Here is a 15,246-nt window from a genome sequence, read left to right as displayed (position 1 = left end):
GTACGAGAAACTAACAAAGTTTCTATTAAGCCATAATTTTCAAATGGGATGTGTTGATAAGACTTTATTTATCAAAAACATGATGATCACATTTTAATAGTACAAATTTATGTTGATGATATCATTTATGGATCTACCTGTACTGACATGACTATTGAGTTTGCAGATTTGATGAAATCTTAGTTTGAAATGAGCATGGTTGGGGAATTGAATTATTCTCTTGGGTTGCAAGTAAAGTAAAAACCTAACGGAATGTTTATTTCTCAATCTAAATATGTTATGAATTTGATTAAGAGATTTGAATTTGAAATGGTAAGAAATTTGATACTCCTATGAGTACAACTTTGAAACTCTCAAAAGATTCTAAAAGTAAAAATATGGATTCGAAATTATATCGTAGTATGATTGGTAGTTTACTGTATTTAACTGCTAGTAGACCTGATATCGCTCTAAGTGTTGGTATTTGCGCTAGATATCAGTCTGATCCTAAAGAGTCGCACTTGACTGCTGTCAAGCGGATTATGCGATATGTCGCAAGTACTATTAATCTCGGTCTCTGGTATCCACATGAGACTAGTGTTCAATTAGCTGGGTACTCGGATACTGACTGGGCTGGTAATCTTGATGATAGAAAATCAACCAGTGGTGGTTGTTTCTATATTGGAAACTGTTTAGTTTCTTGGTTTAGCAAGAAACAAAGTTCTATATCACTTTCAACAGCTGAAGCTGAATATATCGCAGCTGGTAATGCATGTACGCAGCTTGTTTGGATGAAACATATGCTAAGTGACTATGGAATTAAACAGGATTCTATGTTATTATATTGTGATAATTCCAGTGCCATAAATATTTCAAAAAATCCAATTCAGCATTCTCGTACTAAGCATATTGAAATTAAATTTCATTATATTCGAGAATTAGTAGAAGAAAAGGTTATGTCTTTGGAATATATCCCTATCAAAAATCAATGTGCTGACATTTTCACTAAATCGCTCGACAAAAGTAGGTTTAATAAAATGAAATTTGATCTTGGCATGTGCATTTTAAAGTGATTATTTATGCCTAATTGTATCATAGTGTATATAATTGCTTAATTTGTTTTCAAAATTTTTTAATATAATGCTGGAAATCAGTTTTTCTGGTCGGTACTCGATCAGTCGTGCTACGACCGGTCGTGTACATCCATGACCAATCGTGAATCGCGTGAATCTCTTATAATTTGGGGAAATGGTTCATCTTCTTCATTTCTTCTTCTCTCTCCTTCAAGCCGACGCACGACCAGTCGAACCCATCCTTCAAAATCTTCAAGGTTAGTGCTCCATTTACATTTTTCTTGTAGATTTGAGTCTAGATTTCTTCTATTTTTCTCTTGAAGTTATCTATTTCAAATTTCATTGAGATTTGGAGTTTTTCTTGGGTAAAATCTGATTTGAGAAAATCCACTTCTCAACCCTTTGCAACTCTCTTTTCTCTTAAAATTATTGTTGCAAATGGCATCTAGAGGTAGAAAAACAACATCCCGTGGTCCTTCTTCTTCCTCTAGATTAGCCCCTATTACTAAGCGTCATCTTCGGGCTCCCGAGGACGATCCATCCTATGTTCGGGACATCAGATTACGTAATGTTATTGTTGAACATCCTGTTGATATTAATCATGTTGCTCCATTTGAGATCCTTCCTATGCTCCAAGCTGTAGGTTGGGATAACTTATTACATTGGGGTGGGCCAGCATACCGGTCCATTGCCCAGTCCATGTTTGCATGCATATGTGATTTTTCATTGAAAAATTTATCTTTTAAAATAGCCACAAAGAAGGATCATTTGACGTTGATCGTCATTTGATTTCAGCTCTTATGGAAATTCCTGTGAATGATGAGGGCATTCATATCCATAACTTATCTGAAAAACCCTCTGTATCTGAAAAACATATGCTCACTAAAGATTTATGCAATTTGGATGTTCAATGGACTCATAAAGGGAATGCGCTTCCTTCAAAATATTTGTTACCCAAATACAGAGTTCTTTATAAAATCTTTGTGTCTAACTTGTATCCTCGTTCGGGTAATAAATCTGAATTGACTTCCTTCATGGTCCGTGTTCTTCATGTTGTTGCTAGCGGTGCTCATGTTTGTCTACCATCCTTGATTTGTCACTCTATTATTCAGTTTCGACTCCATCCTGGTCACAGTGACATTCCTTTTGGATATTTGATGACTGTGTTGGCTACGCATATGTTAGTCGATATGCCGGTTGGAGAAGCCCCTATCCATCATCTGATATTTAACAATTCTAATATCAATAAGATGAAGCTTGATTTCTTTCATGGTCAAGGTGTTGGTGGCGGCAATGTTGAAGCTGAACATGAGGAAGAAGCTAGTGATCTTCCTCCTGATGATATCAACATGGATGATATTTTTGAAGAACTTGGATCTAATTTTGGAAATGATCCAGATTTTGAGCCTTCTGAGTTTGATGCACGTCTACGTGCATTGGAAGATAAAGTTGAGAATATGAATGTTAAGATAGAAAACATGTTTGTTGCCCATGATTTACAATTCAAGTATATGCGCAAATATCTTAGGCGCTTGAACAAGGGCATGCATCAACTTGATCCTTCCATCCCTGCTCCTTCATCTGGCTCAGATTAGTTTTTTTCTTGTTAGCTGGTCTGTTATAACTTTATTACTCTTGTGTTCGCTTAACTGGTTTTGAGACTGTAGCTATCTTTGACTTAGCTCAGTTTATGGATTATGTGAACTGTTTATACTGGTTAATCATATCTTGTCTTGTTTCCACTCATATATGTTTTTACTTATTTCTCCTCAACCATCTGTTCTATGCTTCCTTTGTCCTATTGTGACAAAAAGGGAGAGAATATGGATGTGATGTGTCTAATGAATGATTATGTTATGAGGAGGGAGTATCATTGTATGTTACTCAGGGGGAGTATGTGCTGAAGTGGACTGTATGTTATGTTAAATATGAATATTGATTTACAGGTTTGCAGGATCATGTATGCCGGTTGATAACCACTGGTACATGATATAACAACTGGTACATGATTCTTTAATCAGATATTCTGTGTTATGTAACATATCTTGGAAGTGTGCTTTGTCACTAATTTGACAAAGGGGGAGATTATAAGTGCTATAGTTTATAGCCCTTTTTGTTGTCAAATTTGTGATGCCAAAGACACTGTTATGCAGCTTGCATCTGTGAAGAACAAAGCTCTACTCAAGATCAGCTTTGTTTGACAAGCACTGTTCACAAGTCAAGAATTTCAAGAAGCTTTCAAGTTCAACCTCAAGATCTCAAAAAGCTTTCAAGTTTGAGCTCCATCAAGACTTCAAGCTTTGCTATTTTCAAAGGTCTCTTGTCTCTAAGTTTCAATGTCCTTACTTCACTATTGAGGTATGACTGACCTTAGGTTGACCTTTAGAGTAGGTCATTCTGGATATATAATTCATATGTTTTATATATGTGAGTTTAGCTGTTCTAAGACTAGTCCTGGACTTTGTTCGACTAGTCCTAGCACTGCTTCGACTTGTCTAAGAATTTTCTAGATCAGTCGTAAGTTTATTGCAAAATTCAGATATTTTCTTTTTGGCTTCGACTAGCCTTAAGGTTTGTTCGACTAGTCGTATGAACAGTGTTGACTGTTTCTTTAACCTATCGTAGAGCTACGACTCAATGTACAGCATTGAAGATTGGCTAGCTTCGACTAGTCGTGTGAAACCTATGACCAGTCGAAGGGGACCTACGACCAGTCGTAGACCACCTACGACCAGTCATGAAACTGCCAGATCTTATCACGCCCAAATTTTCAAATATTTGTTGGTTCTACTACCAGTTGTAGAGTTCTTTATACCAGTCGAAGACGTGATTTGCTCACTTATAAATAGAGCACGAATCTCATAATTAAATAGAAAATTGAAGCTAATTTAATTCGGCCTTCTGAGAGATAAGTCTGTGCTCCATTTTAAGCTAAGTGTGCATATTTAATATTCTCTTTCTTTAAATTTTCTTATTTGATTTTGTTCCTATATTCCAATCTTATTTGAAAAGTGGAATTGCTATATTCCGTCTTCTTGGAATCAAAATCAAATAGAGCTACGCCCAATTGGTTTAATTTAAAATCTGTTAGAACTTAGAACCATTACAAAGAGAGTATTGGACATTGAACTTTGACATTCAAATCTCTACTCCGACTTGGTTCTTCTGGGCTGCTACAACGAAGGAGAAAGTCAGGTATTTTACGTTTGTGTAATTTACTTTCATTTGGTTTTCTTTTGGGATTTGTCAGAAAAATCTCATTGTATTGGTTATCTAAGGAGAGCCAAGAAAACTCAGAAGAGGGATTTTGTTTTTAATTGTGTAAACCCACAGAGAAAAACACAATTGTGAAGGTTTTGGGTGAACCTAGGAAATCTATCTTTGATAGTGAACGTTGATATCCCCTGTGTGAGGATATTAGGAATGGAGTAGCGCTGTGTGGCTGTTGTTGAATAGTTGATGTATACACAGGCAAACCACTATAACTCTGTCTTGTGGTTTGAATGCTTGCTTAAGTTTTATATCTCTTTTCATTCAGATTTGTGGAATGTATGTGTGGATGTGAATGTTGTAAAATTTACATTTTAAGCACAGTGGGAATGTTGTAATAATTTAGTTTTAAATTCCTGCAATTTATTTCAATTCCTTGTTATTTATTTAGTCCTCTCCGGTTTGAGTTTTTGATACAAAAGACGTTCTAGAAATAAGGTTGTCCTGCCATAAACCCTTGGTTTTTATGGTGTAAGGTTGTCCTTAGAACTGAATTCGTATCAACCTCTCAATACTTGTTTAGTGAGGTTGCTTTTATTTCAGCATTGTGATTTGATTTAGTTTATTTGGCTATCTATCTTTCTTTATTCCACTGTTAAAGTTTTATTTTGGCATCGTCCTATTCACCCCCCCTCTAAAATATATAGCTAGGCCATTTCAGATGATTGAACGACTATCATTAAAATCCCTTGGGACCTTATGATCAAATTGAATGGGAAATAAATGTTATGGCGAGTCTAGGGAATTTTAATGGTAGGAATCATTATCACCACTTAGATTTGGGCATGGCCCATTTACCATGTTTATGGCCAGGTTATGAGGCCCATTGTGATGCATGCAAGGCCCATGGGTTATAGCCATTGCAGTATATGTAAGGTCCAATTGGCGCGGCCTATTCGATATACATATATGAGGCCCACCTTGATATAGATATGGGGCTCATGCTATGCGGCCCATTTGATGTATTTAGGTCCTTGGGTCGAGGCCCAACAAGATGTACATAAGGACCATTGCAATGTGTGATTCATGGCAGGCCGTGCCTTGGGAGCAATGATGGTTTGATGTCCACATTGTAAGAATGATGTTGGTTAAATGTACGCATTGTCACTCTCCCTAGGGCCCATTGATAGGCCAATACCTGTAGTGCGTAGGCCATCTAGGCCCATCTTTATTTTGAGCAGAGCCCATTACCACATAACATGCTCAGTATAGATCCATAATTCATTATCATACGCATCATATGTATGCCTGATATGAGAAGTGATTGATCATATCATATGCCTCCGGGCAGATTGTTTATGGGCTCCCTGATAGGCGGAGTTGCCCCAAATGAGCCCTCGGTACGCGCAAGATTGTTGCATGTCTGATAGTATGATTCATGCACTTGCATTTGTGTGATTGTGATTATTGTATGCCCTAGCAACATCAGGGTCATAGCCTCCACAGACACATCATGAGTGGCTGGATTGGATACCGAAAATATTGTTATTAAGGATCGGGGCGCCATAGATGTCCCTATGTGAAAATCTCTAAACTCGATGATACCAGAGGATGACTCCAACGTTTAGACCGAGTGGATATATGAGCGTACGAGGGCCGAATACCAAGAGGCCGTGTCTCCCACTGTGTCGTGGTCGATTAGAAAGGGGTGTGGCCTTACTCGCCCAAGAGGCAATACTAGGCTGAGTTTGACCAGCTCGTAAATGGGTCCGCTATCGATGTGTCGGATAGGTATTGGCAAACTATTGGTCAAGCGGATGGTGAGATTTCTTACGCTCGCTTGGACTATGCGGCTAGTAGAGCGGTGGTGCCATTTAGAGTGTACTAAACCCCGGTGATTATCCAGAATGAGAACTGTACTGATATATAATGAGGATTGACATGCTTGAGTTGCATCTCGCATCGCATGACTGTGATATGGCCAATAACATTCATATCTTGCACCGCATAGCCTTGGTACAGCTAATTGCATTCATGTACTCATCAGCATGATTCCGCATTACTCTGACCTTGCATTCTGAGCACGCTCATATCGCACACACACTTATACCCCTCTCTAAGCTTTCTATAAGCTTATGCACGATTGATGCGTGCAGGTGACGCCAGGACGCAGCAGTAGCCTTGTCGCAGTTGAAGTGTGCAGCTGGGCTTTTGGAGTTTCTGTTATTATCATTATCTTGTATTTCCCCTTCATTCGCACTGTATTCAAAGTTTTTTATCATAGTGGATTTTGTGATGATGTTCTTCTGGTTATTATTCGTGGGTTATGCTTATGGTTATGCTCATTATGAATCAAATTAATATTAGAAATCCTCCTTGTAGGATATTAGGATCGGAACCTAGTAAATGGGTATCGGGAACCGAGAATGGAGTTCTACGGAGGCTGTCGGCGCCGGATTCGGCGATCGAGAATTTTGTGAGCCCGGTTTCCGAGTTTGGGGTGTGACATCAATGCACCAATTTTACAAGTCATGGAAGAGGCAAGAGAGGTGACTGTGAAAAAGAAAACTTTGAAACTCTAAAGAACATTATGGTTACTGCACTGGCACTAAAAACTCATACATGCAGCAAATTACACAAATTAAATCATGTAAATTGTAAACAATAATGGTTGATTGATAGACATTTAATGGACAGTTTAAATGACAATAGTCAATGATCCCAATGCAACATACAAATTCCCAATAATCAAATATTAGGATTGTCCAACATATCGAATTTTGAATAGTAACATCTAATTTATTTATTTTTTAAATTTATTTATATATAAGCAAGATTGAACCCAATATTGGATGGTCTACATTAGGTCCATCAATTTAAACCATTTAATTTGAATTGATGTATATCACATGTTACCTAAGTATCAACCGTCACATTCTCTCTAAATTACTTAAATGCCCTTTTAATCACTTAAAAATTTATTTCATGTCCTTTTATATAACACAATTTAAGGGTTGTTTGTTAACACTTAATTTTTTTCACTTAATGGGGAATTTAGAAAGCGTTCGAAGTTTAGTAGTGTTTATTAATGCGGAATAAGGAAAGTGCTCCCTCATTTTTAGCCAAAATTTTTCGGTGAAAGGGGTCTAGCTTAACGGTGAATCAAGAATGTGCTCTGTAATTATTATTTTTTAATCCAAAATTGCCCTTTGCGATGTATATTTTCTCCCAAATGTATTACACAATCCAACTTTTAATGTGTGACAGTTCTCTGGCCCACTATGATTTATGTGTTAGATCCACACTGTCCATCAACTTTTATATATCATTATAAAATACGATACGAAAAAAGATGCGCATCCAAAGCTCAAGTAGGCCATACAAGATGAAATAGTGGGGAAAGGAATGCCAACCGTTAAAAGCTTCTGAGGCTCCACCTTGATGTTTATATTCCATCCAAACCATTTATAAGGTCATTTTCACTAATATAAAATGAAAACATGGGAACTTAAACCAATACAAAGCTTTTGTAGCCATATAAATGTTTCAACTGTAGTCACTAAATCCCCACTGTTTCCTTGGGTGTGGCCCATTTAAGTTTTGGATACACTTTATTTTTGGTCGCACGTCCTAAAATGATTTCAAAAAACGGTTGGACAGAGATCACAAACATTACAGTGGGCCCCACACAGAATCATTGATGAGGAACTTCCCTCGAAAGGCTTTCCATCTCTAGCCAATCGGAAACGGATTGGCTACTCCCCCTGCCACCAGCGCGGTGGCTGGTGGTCCGCGTTCATGATATTTGTGTTTCATCCATTCTTACAGATCATTTTAGGGCTTTATCCAAACAAATGATAGGGATATAAATCTCAGGTGGACCACACCACAGGAAAACAATAGTGATTGGATATCCACCATTAAAATCATCCTAAGGCCCACTGTACTGTTTATTTGACATCCAATCTGTTGATTACGTCATACAGTCCGAGATGAAGGGAAAAAATAAAGATCAGCTTGATTCAAAACTTTTATGGCCGCAAATTGTTTTTAATGATCAACACTCATTCAACACTGTTTCGTGTAATATGATCCACATGAGATTGGAATATACCTTGTTTTTTGTCTCATATCATAAAATGATCTGGGGTGGACGGCATGGATGAAACATATACATCATGGTGGGGCCCACAGAGCACCAACCACCCGCCATTAGTAGGTGGCAAGGGGAGCGTTTCCTAGCCAATTTGCCTCCCCGATCGCCGGAAACGGATTGGTTACTCCCCTAACACCATCCTCGTGGTGGTGGTCGGTGCTTTGGGGCCTCACCATGATGTATGTGTTTCATCCATTCCGTTCGTCCATTTTTATAGATTATTTTAGGGCTTGATCCCAAAAATGAGAGGGACATAAATCTCAGGTGAACCACACCACATGAAAACAATAATGATTAGATATCCATATTTAAAATCCTCCTAAGGCCTACTGTATTGTTTATTTGGCATCCAATCCGTTGATACGGACTGTGGGGCCCACCGTAATGCTTATGACTACATCCATGCTATTCATTCGTATAGAAAGCTCATTCTTAGGCATGATCCAAATCTTAGGAAGACCATAGTATACGAAAACGTTGTAAATGACAATGAAAAATTTCTTGGGGGCACAAAAGCTTTGGATTAAGATGATATTTGTGTGGTCTCTTCATTTAGGTCTTTTTGACCTTATCTATAGTTTGGATGGCAAATAAAATTTTGGTGGAATCCATAAAGTTTTTAATGGTAGGGATTCAATAATGATTGTTTCACGTGGAGACAGGCAAATGTGCCAAATTAACATATTTCAGGTATTTCGGACGTTAGTTAACAAATAGGTTGTTCCAGACTTGATACTTAATTTTCTGACTTTAGATTCATACTTTAAATTCAGATTTTAGATTAGGCTTCAGGCTTCAAATTTAACATAAGGAGCCTTTTTAATCACTTAAAAAATTATCTCTATCCTTTTATATCACATGATTTAATTGTTTTGAATGACCGCTTTCGAAAATACATTCAACATGACTGTTATATTAGTAGTAGAAGGATCACCTTCAACCATTGATTTAAGATCTCTCAAGTCGAGTTGCAACTCAGTTGAGTCGGGTCCAATCAGTATCGAACAGGATTGGGTCGAACCGAGTCAACTCAGAAAAGTTGGACTGGCCTCTGACTACTTGTAGGTTAGCATACAATCCATGTTCCAATCAATTGCATTTGAAAATAAATGAAAATTTTCAAGGGCAAAACTGGAAAGGAGGATTATTCAGGCTATTAATGGGCCGAACTCGAGTGGGCCTTCTTAATACTAAGCCCATTTCATTTGAGAAATGGACGATTACTATTTAGTCATAGATTATATTAAATAAAGGATCACCATCTTAGGCCCACCTTGGGCACTGCTGGGCCACCTATAACAATAAATGCAGAGCATGATGGGTCTCAATCACCTGGCTCGAATCAGGCATGTACGTATTTTCTTGCATGGGCCTAGACTAGGGCTGCACATGGTTCGGTTTGATCCGGTTCCTGGGTGAAACCGAAACTGAACCGTTCCCAACCGGAACCAGACCGCTTGCACCCTAAAATCGAATTGGAACCAGACGGTAAAAAACCGGTTCAATTCAGTTCAGTTCTATGGTTCTGGGATTTTTATAATCTAGCCCAAATGCATGATCTTTTATTTTTTAGTACAATCCAGCTAAAGCTACTCTACTAAAAATTTTCACAAAGAGTAATCTTGTCATTGTTTGTTTTTATGACCATTTCATGTTCCCAAAATAATTTTGTTGCTAATGTCTATTCGTGTTGTGATTTATTTGATGAATGGTCTAATTTTTTATGTTTAAAAAAATTAAATATTTATTGACCAAGGGTTCCACGTTCAATCATACGGTCTAGTGGTTCACGGTCCTGTTCTGTTTTACAGAATCCCAAGGGTTCCATGTTCAGCTCTACAGTATGGTTTGGTCCTATAGAACCTCAAACCCAGAATTGGACCAAACTAATTAGTTTTTTTATTTTCAGAACAAAAAATGAAACAATGCACTTTAGAACTAGACCAAACCATGCGGTCTGCTACGTTCCGATCCGGTTCACCGTTTTTATCGGTTCCATGTGCACCCCTAGCCTAGACTACAGGCACTGTTGGGATTTGCCCAAAAACGCCATTTTAGAAACCTGGTTTTGAAATTTTCTTCTGAACCGTAGATTGGGGTGCAGTTGTAGGTCCGATTCACATTCATTTCAGCTCATGAGATCATAACATCACGATGACATCCACGCGTTGTCGTTGCTATGCTGTGGGTGGATATAATAATTTCAGGACCGATCAACGTCGAAGGTCCAGATGGGCCCCAGCCATTATCAACCCTCAAGTCCATCCAATTGGCCATTTATTATAATCCCTGACATGTTCGTTGTAACCAATTCGTCCATCTCAGCATGGCCTTTGGCCCACTGCCCCCTTAGTCAACCGTAACTTTTGTAACGTAGCATGTAAGAAGTATGGTGCAGTTGCTAGTGTACTTCCCATAGCATGCGCCAATGTGAAAGATGGACTTCCATCCATCTGATGGACCCCACCATTTAGATTCCATAGGCAAGAAATAAGGCTGATCTGATCAGCTGAGGAGAACGGTTGACTATGTAGACCGTTGGTCTATTTCTTAACCATCCATATCTCCTTCACAAGAGTGACCCACCACGCCATCAGATTAGCCTGATTTTGTACAATCGAACCTAAAACCGTGGATCTCACCTGATGAGTGGCTTGGATCTCACACCTCGCTATTTAGATGCTGAAAGCAGTAGCGAGGGTGTACGGATTGCCTCATCCGCAGGAGTTGAGTTTTTAGAGTTAGAACGTCATGGATCAGTGATCCAGACTGTTGATCTGATTGGTCCCACCGTGGATAGGGGATGGCCCACATGATGAGACGATCCTAACCGTTCAATCCATGGCTTGAAAATAGATTTCAGCCACTATCAGCCATATGGCCAAACATAGCTGTAAATTGTCCGTACGCCATGGACGACGGATTCTCACCAATCAGATGGCTTTTCTGGTCTTCTTTCATACGAAGACCAAGACTTTCAATTCAAAAGCTCACCATTCCTTCTTTTGAATATTTCTCCAGAGAAAATTACTATACTAAAATACCCTCATATCAATGCAGCAAACTGAGGGCATTTTGGGCATTGAGAACAAGTACGAAGGCCTGGTCGGTACTGGAAAAGCTTGGTACTCTTCGGTACTGGAAAATCTCTGTGGGATCCACCATGAAGTATGTGTTTTATCCACACCGTTCGTTCATGTTGCGAGATAGTTTTACGATACGAGCCCAAAAATTAGGAGATTAAAGCTCAAGTGGAACACACCACAGGAAGCCGTGGGGATTGAATTGAAACATTCCCAGGGCCCACCGAAATTTTTATTTTCCATCCAATCTGTTCATAAGGTCACAAAGATCTGGATGAGTGGAAAACATAAAAATTAGCTTGATCCTAAAACTTTTGTGGCCTACAATAAGTATTCAACGGTAAGTATTCAATCTCCACTGTTTCCTGTGGTACGGTCCATTTGAGATTTGGATCTATTTATTTTTGGGAATATGCCCTAAAATGTTCTTTAAAAATGGATGGACGGCATGGATAAATCACATACACCAGGATCGCTCCACGGAGCGTCGATAAGTATCGATAAGTACAGACCAATACTGAACTCGGTACTGGAGGGGTCATACGGAATCCCAGTCCCAACAGCTGCGTACCCTGTCATTAAATGTGTCTTGTCCGTCGACTTTTCGCGAAGAGAAATTATTATTTATACTCGGTTGCGTATGACGCTTGATACACAGACATTCATAAACTTTATACTTTGCATCATTTACTCAATTAAGCTGATTGAATTGTGGAACTCAGTATCGATTAATCGAAGCCCCAAAATCAGATTGGACGTACAATTCTAGCCTCTGATTAACGGACACATGTTTGGCTGATACAGGAACGTTGGATATTTTTCATTTTTAACCGTCCGATCTACCAATCTCATAGCCCAGTAATCAAATCAGCGTAATTTTTTGGAAACGATACATCTACGATGCATTACATGCACAGCTTAATTTGACTTTTGTGTGAGGTATGCAATTTCAAAGTGGCTTCCAAGTGCCTCCGTATAGAGCCGGGCATCAGACCAAGTCGGATCAAGTTGGGTGTAACTCGTCTCGGCTCGAATTCTACATGGTTCAACCTAAACTCCACCAATCCGGTACCAAGTCCGAGTCATCTGACTTGGACCGATCTGAATCCCTGTTGGCCTTAACCAATCCGAGTCCGACTCAGTCTGGAAAACCGAGTCGGATCGAATTGTGCATCAGATTCTCAGGAGTGATTTTGGCCTCTTCCAACAATAGACGGATGTCCTCAAATAGAGGGTGTGAATTAAGGCAGGGTGTCCAAGCTCTCTACATGGATGAGGTCGATGTAATCGACAATGAGATAGGGGAGAGCGTGAAGCAGGATGGGATAACACTTGGTGAGATCATGCTGCGGGGCAGCTCCATTAAGTTGGGCTACTTGAAAGACGTTGAGATGACTTCCAAGAGTCTCCGGAATGGGTGGTTTTACATAGGCGATGTTGGTGTAATGCATCCTAATGGTTACATCGAGATCAAGGATCAATCCAAGGATGTAATCGTAAGCGATGACGAGAACATGAGCAACGTAGAGGTTGAATCTGTGCTCTACTCGCATCCGGACATTAATGAAGCGGCAGTAGTGGCCTAGCCTAATGAGTTCTGGGGTGAGTCTCCATGCGCGTTCATTAGCTTGAAAGAATATTACCGGAAGGTGGAGAAGAGGGTATCAAAGAAGGAGATTATTGGGTTTTGTAGGGAGCGATTGCTGCATTACATGGTGTTAAAGACAGTCGTCTTTGAGGAGGAGCTTCAAAAGACTTCAATGCGTATGATTCAGAAGTTTTTGCTTAGGGACAAGGCCAGGGAGTTGGGTTCTTCTTCATCTCTGGTGAGTCGGATGTAGGGCAGAGTTATGTATTGCATCGTCACTGGTTCTTGGAATGACTGCAAGTGTTGGATGTTTATTATTTATATTACCCGACTACTCGCTCCGGATCGAGTCGGATCAGATCGGTCCGGATCCTTTTAGATCGGGTTTTCGGATCGGATCGGTCCGGATAGATCACTATTCGAACCTAACCTGAAAAACAATCGAATCTAGATTGCCACACTCGATCCACACCAATCCAGGCCGTCGGTTGGGTTCGGAACGGGTCGGATTGGGCCTAATTGAGTCAGATCCATCGAATAGAGTCAAACATGCCCACCTCTATCTGCATATCATCTATCACACTCTAACAAAGTATCAAAGTTTTTCTCTAGGACCTTTGCAGGGTATACTCATGTTTTCGAGGGAGAGAATTAGGTGCGGCCCTGACTGTGGGGCCCACCTTGATATATGTATTGTAATCCACGCCGTCCATCTATTTTTCCAGTACATTTTAGGGTATGAGATCATAAATGAAGCAAATCAAAATTTTAGGTGAACCACACTATAGGAAACAGTGGTAATTGAACTCCCACCATTAAAAACATTCTAGGGCCCACCTTAATGCCTAAGGTACCGTTTATTTTCCATACAATCTGTTGATAAGGTCACAGTCTTGGATGAAGGGGAAAAACAAATATCAACTTGATCCAAAACTTTTTGTGGCCAGCAAGAAATTTTTAATGGTCAATAGAGGTGTACACAAGTCGATCCGAGTCGAACTGAGCTCAACTCGGCCTGGCCGGTTACCAGCCAAACCCAGCCTGAACCTGGCCCGGCCCGGTCATTGGGCCAACATGTCCAGCCCAAACCCGGCCCAGTCAGCAATCGGACGAGTTTGGGCTGAGTTTGGGCCAGTTTCAGACCTTACAGAAAGTTCAAAGATGGACGGTGAATTATCCCAGAAGGATAAAGGAGAATGGGACGGGTATATATATATATATATATATATATATATATATATATATATATATATATATATATATATATATATATATATATATATATATATAGACACACACACACACACACACAAACCACTCGACCGAGTCGGGCCGAGTTGGGCCAGGTCGAGTCGGGTTTCAGACCAAGTCGGGCCGAACTGGGACCTATCCGAACTCAACCTGAACTCAGTTTAGGGCTGAAGAAAATGGCACGTCCTGACCCGAACTCAATTCCGGGTCGGGCTGAGCCGAGCTTTTTCAGGCCGACTCGAGCGAGTTAACCAGGCTAGCCCGGTTTGTGTACTGCCCTAATGGTCAATCACCACTGTTTCATGTGGTGTGGTCCATATGAGACTTGAATCTGCTTCATTTATGGTATAATACCCTAAAATGATCTAGAAAAATGGATGGACGGCGTGGATGGATACACAATACATACATCAAGGTGGGCCCTACGTTCAGGTCGCATTGTGGTGGGTGAGGCCAGGCCGCACCTAATCCGTTTCCTGTTTTCAAATCCAAGTTCTGACAAGTGGGGCCCATGTTTTGATAACGTGGACAAGTATTATGTTGCTTCCTACCCTAGATGGACCATTCCCCAGGGATTTTCAAGGTAGGAGGATACCGACTACCAATATTACAGGACTCTTCTTTTTCATTTGAATGTGGACCGTTGCTGAATTTCTCATATTGACCGTCTACGTATGCCCCAAAATCATAACATTTTATGAATTTCCTGTTAAGGATTTTTCTGGAGATGGTAGATCGATGGTGGGACACAATAGAACAATGGTCTGTATTGCCAAACCGTGGGCCCCACTTGACAGAACTAAAATTTCGCTTGTGAGGCTTAAAATGAAACCAGTAACTTCAGCGACTCGATTTTCAAATACGTGGCGAACATGTACAAGATCAGAACTGATTAACTGGTGGGTT

The 15,246-nt window shown here is 39.8% G+C and overlaps 1 pseudogene; it reads left to right on the top strand.

Moving 5' to 3' along the window:
• The first annotated feature begins 12,718 nt into the window (after positions 1-12,718).
• On the top strand, positions 12,719-13,342 carry LOC131244204 (2-methylpropanoate--CoA ligase CCL4-like; annotated as a pseudogene).
• Positions 13,343-15,246: the final 1,904 nt, after the last annotated feature.

The sequence above is a fragment of the Magnolia sinica genome, chromosome 4, assembly GCF_029962835.1.
Source record: "Magnolia sinica isolate HGM2019 chromosome 4, MsV1, whole genome shotgun sequence".
Taxonomy (NCBI): domain Eukaryota; kingdom Viridiplantae; phylum Streptophyta; class Magnoliopsida; order Magnoliales; family Magnoliaceae; genus Magnolia; species Magnolia sinica.
This window is presented reverse-complemented; position numbering and strand designations above follow the sequence as displayed.